General features: G+C 33.2%; 1 long non-coding RNA gene across 2 annotated transcripts; it reads left to right on the forward strand.

Moving 5' to 3' along the window:
• The first annotated feature begins 2853 nt into the window (after window positions 1-2853).
• LOC143543742 (uncharacterized) lies at window positions 2854-4692 on the forward strand. 2 transcript variants are annotated; one of them, XR_013137136.1, is made up of 6 exons: window positions 2854-2882; window positions 3124-3563; window positions 3655-3737; window positions 3831-3897; window positions 4386-4493; window positions 4573-4692. It is a non-coding gene; the product is annotated as an uncharacterized LOC143543742 (long non-coding RNA). The 2 variants fall into 2 exon arrangements; XR_013137135.1 differs by lacking the exons at window positions 4386-4493; window positions 4573-4692 and having other exon boundaries at window positions 3831-3978.
• Window positions 4693-5503: the final 811 nt, after the last annotated feature.

Below are 5503 nucleotides of genomic sequence, written 5' to 3' on the forward strand. Positions count from 1 at the left end.
TCCTTACCCTACAGCCGATCCAAAGAAGTCGAATTCCCAAAAATCGATTACAAAGTAATCGATGATGATGATATTGACTGATTATAAAGACAACTCCCTTGTAATCGATCTCCACTGTAGGCGCCACTCAAAACCATCAGCCATCCTTCATCTTTTGTATATCTTGTTCTTACCACAGCCGCTCCAAGTAACGAGTTTCCGCCAAAATCGATTATATCTATGTAATCAAGTTTGATTGTAAGCGAGGTTCAATGTAATCGACTCCAATATTTGTAATCGAATCTTCTTTGTAAGTGGGTATGTGTATATATATATGTATTGTAATTGTGTGCGACTGTGTATGTATTGTAATCGGATCTGTAATTGAGTTTATTGCAATCGATCTTCAATGTAATCGATCTTTTAGTGTAAGCGATTTATAAGTGATCGAGCTCCAATTGTAATCGATTTGACAGTGTAATCGAGTATACCATGTAAGCGAGTTATTAATGTAATCGAATCTGGGTGTAATCGGGTTATTTGTATGCGATTGTTATTATTGTATGCGATTATGTATATACATATTGTAATCGGGTTTATGAAAGACTCAATTGTAATCGAACTCTATTGTAATCGAATTGTGTGTAATCGAAGTCTGTATATATTTATTCAAGTTCTGTAATCGAATTTCCTAGATTGTATGCGAGTCAAGTGTGATCGAGTGACGTGTAATCGGATATGATTGTGATAGATGGTGATTGTAAGCGACTGGTGAACGATATGAACTTTAACATGATGCCATCCTACCCCTTAAACGTTCTCGTGACCATTTCCGGGTAAGATTTGACTCGGGAAATCATAAAGCTTGGATCTTTAATCTTAAAATGTTCAAGACTAGATCTAGGGTTCATTTTAAACGAGTCGTTTCCATTTTGGGTTCTTTTCTTTCATTATTAACATCAAGTTTTCAACTTTAATGTTCGTTTAAAGCCGATCTACTCTAGATTCAAGTTTCAAGACTAATCGTTTATTAAAACATGAACTTTAAGATCAAGAACATACCTTTATGGGTTCATTTGGTTTCGGCTAGCTTGCTTATCAATCTTAAACCTTGGATCTAAATTGTATATTGAAGATCTAGTAATAGTTAGCTTGATTTGGTCTCGGATCTCTTTCTTTCTCTCTTGGCCGTTTATGTGTAGTAAGGAAGGTGTGTGTGTTTGGAGTGTGTGTAGAGATTATGGAAAGGATGGAATGAGAGTTAGGGTTTTAGAATGGTTTAAGAGGGTATTTATACCTCTTGAAGCCCATGGACCTAAAGCCCATTACCTTTTAATCCTTTTTAATTACCCAAGTCCATGATCTTTTCATATATTATTTATTAATTAAATATTATCACACAACAACTCGACGCAACTTTCTTTCTTTATTATTATATTGTTATAATATTTGGGATGTTACATGCTCGTTTATTATGAGTTGAATCTAGTGATTCAGTGATTGCTGGATCTAAACTGGATCTGAATTGATGTTCGTCTATTGTTTACACATTCACTTTGTTGTTAGGATTCTTATGATCATTTTTGCAGTTTATTTTAGTTATTAATTCATTTGGTGTACACAAAGAGATAATAGGTGATAAGGTATTGTTTTAATTATATGATTTTTTCTTATATTTCGATGAGTTAAGTTTCTTTGTAAAACTAGCTTATATGTTGTGTACTCGTCTCCCTAAGGCCGTGCATTGTTTACACAACATGACAGAGAACCAAGGAAGAATAGGGCACCTTACACCAAATTCTCAACATGTGAAAGCCTCCAACAATTTATCAGTTTTCAAACTGTAAGAAGAGAGTTGGTGGAGCTTGTCACTACTAGAAAATTGGGCAATTGCCACTAAAATTTGCTACTATAAAAAAAACTTGAAATGAGCAAGTATTTTTGCATAACTTTGATTCGATATGTGAAATACTTGAAATGAGCAACTATTGGTTTGTTATGGTTTTAACCTATGTGATTTTGGCTAAATTGTATATCTATGGCTCTGTGCTTGTTTGACTCGTGGATCGATGACATGATTTAATATGTTTTTTTTGTTATTTCTATATGTTTAGCTTATTTCTATATGATTTAGTTTGAAATGTTAACACTTAGGCAATAAGGATCATGTATGTAACTAACAAGAGGTCCAAGTTTGTATGCACACAAGGTGTTTGTTAAAATGTCTTAGCCAACTGATGGAAAATAAAAAGATCAAGTTGATGTCACTGTTTTATAAGAATCATATAAAATCATAGGAAAATCGTGTGAATGTGTATTGTATACGCTTGAAAAGCCCTTTTTAGATACTATGATTCATCTTTGAACACCAGAAGCTAATTCGGATTTAAAATTGGTCAAAACAGCTTATGCCAGTAGCTATATCAGAAGTTCATCATTGCTGATTGGTATGGTAAAACTTATACTGCAATGCTGTTTTTAAAAATTTCTACAAAATTAATCTTTGTTCTAATGAAGTTGTATTATATATGGTTGGAAAGCTCTCTGAATCCTCTCTGTCTTCTATTTGAACATGTAGAAATAACTTCGTTGTAAAATGGTCAAAAACTTGTGTGAACAGCTGCTGTACAGTGGTGTGACATTAAAATTAAAGTTTTCAACGAAACTAAGAATTTTATCGGTTATCTAATAATGAGCTAAATGAAAATGTTTTGTATGTTTAAACATACGATTACGTTATTCTCTTCAAATGAGTGGAACAGGTCAATGTGTTAGTTTATGATGTTATTCATGATTTGTAAAATATACGGTTGTATGTAAAGATTTAAAAAATGTCGTAGCAATGTGATTGTATATGATGGAAAATAAAAAGATCAATTGCTGCCAGTTTGGCTTCCTTAAAAGTGAGTGTATTTCTATCTTTTATGACTTTATTCTAGTCATGTTCATATTAATTGTCAAATACTATCAGTTTTCGGTAATGTTAGACATGATTAATTGTTTTGGTAATTGGCAAGATTGGTTATATCGTGTCAATTATGTCATTTGTATGTGAACAATGAATTCATGCTTTTTGTCATTTGTATCACCATTGCCCGGGTACCACTTTAATTAATGCTTATGTGTGTTTTATATGCTTTTCAGCCTGCATCCCGGGAGGAAAGAGGATATGTTGATGTCCCAAACTGAGGTAACTAGCAAAGCCTAAGCTCTTTCATGCGTTTATCAGTGCTCTGTCAGTTATAAACATATTGGTGCTCCTGTTTACAGTATGGTATGAGGATTTTCAATGTTTCGTTCACTATTCTAAGCTTAGTTGCATTCTAAATCAATTGATCTACTTTAGCAGGAGTCGAGAAATATTGTATTGAACAAACTATTAATCACCTATTATTTTTTTTATAATGGTTGATTATTCTTAACACGTTTATTAACAAGGTGAAGGGTTTTTGTTATATTGGTTATAGGCATATTAAATCTAAAACAGATGAAGATCTAATCTGACCATTGAAGCTTTGTAGATTGAGCTTGATGTCTACGTCATACTTTCAGTGTCTGCATATTCAGCGAAATTAAAATAAAAGGTAAAAGATGTTCTAAGTTGCAGGGGTTGTTCTTTAAGTGCATTGAATTATTGCAAAGATGTAGTAATTTACTTATATTTTTTTGTGGCAGGGCAACGTAGCATATTATTGTAACACATAAAGGTAAAGTGAATTAGATGAAGCTCAAAATCACCCTGATCTTCATTCACTTAGGTATACATCCATAATTATATTCATATCTTAAAAAAACATTGTTATAAACTTATAATGCAATTGTTGATTAATTGTTTGAATTTGTTTCACTAGGAGAAAGGCTGAATTGGTTGGAGAACTTTCAAATCTACAAAACAAAGAAGAGAAGTTGCTATCTCAGGTGTGTAACTACTCGTATTGCCCGGATACTAAACTTTAGCTAAAGTGTTATGTTCAAACGTTTAGATTGTTATTATTATATATATTCATATATAACATGTTAACTATTTATAGAAAGTAAAAATATAGAAAGGTGTAATTTTTAAACTTGTACCAAAATGGGTTACAAGTTTTATGTGGAAATCTATCACAGATTCACTTAAAATGTTGTAAGGTTCAACCATTTTGTGGGTTCTCCCAAAATAACCCGAAATGACCCTTATTAGAAGATTTGTAAGTATTTTTATACTTGTCGCACGTTATATTCTAAAATACAAATTTATGATTGATGAAATGCATTCGTTCTTTGGACATGAGGACCATAGAATCACTCTGTACAACCTATAAACATGCTGTGAGTACTTCAAGCTATATGTTTTATTAAGTCATACTTATATTTCATACTAATATATAAACTCTTTTGTATTATAAATATATGGTGTTATGAAGGTGAGAACTTCAAAAAGGTTTATGGGAGTGACGCTTGAAGAGATACAAGGGTAATATAAATATCACCATCAACTATGTTTCTTATCTCTCTCCAGTGATGTTATAAAGGTATCATTCACCCTCGAAATATATTAATCTTTAATCCAATATTATAAAGTAAGTATTGAAAATGTAATTATGCTTGCAGATATTTGTTTTCGATCCATGTAGCTGATCATAGAAGTATGCAATTGGCTGATATTTAGAAGTATGTTATTTTTGGTTTTTGATTTAGAATAACATGTTTTTTTTTATCGGTTTCTAGAATTCGAATAATATTTTGATAACATTAAACATCTTTGATAGAATTTTTAGTTATATTTGTGTTTGCATCTATATTTATACGATTTTGTAAATATTCTGTGTGAAAATATTTGTGAATAATATCCGAAGCAATCCTGCAGTTGCAAGTTGGTTGGAAAAGGTGGTGGTAGCTGCAGTGGGCAGAAGTGGTCCCAAGATTTGCGACTTCAACAGTGGTCAGAAGCTTTGCGACCGCAACAGAAGTAGTCGCAAGATTTGCGACCGCAACTTAGTCAGAAGATTTGCGACCGCAACCGAAGTGGTTGCATGATTTGCGACCGCAACCGAAGTGGTTGCATGATTTGCGACCGCAGCCTTAGTATGAAGATTTGCAACGGGCAGAACTGGTCGCAAGATTTGCGACGACAGAAGTGGTTGCAAGGTTTGCGACTGCAGCAGTGAAAATGGTCGCAACTAAGCAGTTGCGACGTGTGTTTTTCCGACAGCATTTCGGTTGCAAAATTGTCGTAACAGAGCTATTGCAACCGTGTTCCGACCGAAAAGATCGTCGCAAATGCCTATTTTCCTAGTGAGTACAACAATGCAGGAAAGTGGTTATCAATGCAGACAAATGGCTAACAATGCATTCAAGATTCAAAATTTGAGATTTTTGGGAGCAGAAGAAGAGTTTTAAGAAATAAGATTATAGATCTCTTTACTACGATACTAATGCTAATGCATTCTTTTCGATCTTGTACCCGCTTGCTTCTATCTATAGAAAGATTCTCCTCTCCAATGACCTATTCACTACCAAGAAATTGATTCACTAAAATGCT

This window comes from Bidens hawaiensis, unplaced genomic scaffold (assembly GCF_021521415.1).
Source record: "Bidens hawaiensis isolate Kalapana, Puna unplaced genomic scaffold, B.hawaiensis_p1.1 tig00013293_1, whole genome shotgun sequence".
Lineage (NCBI taxonomy): Eukaryota > Viridiplantae > Streptophyta > Magnoliopsida > Asterales > Asteraceae > Bidens > Bidens hawaiensis.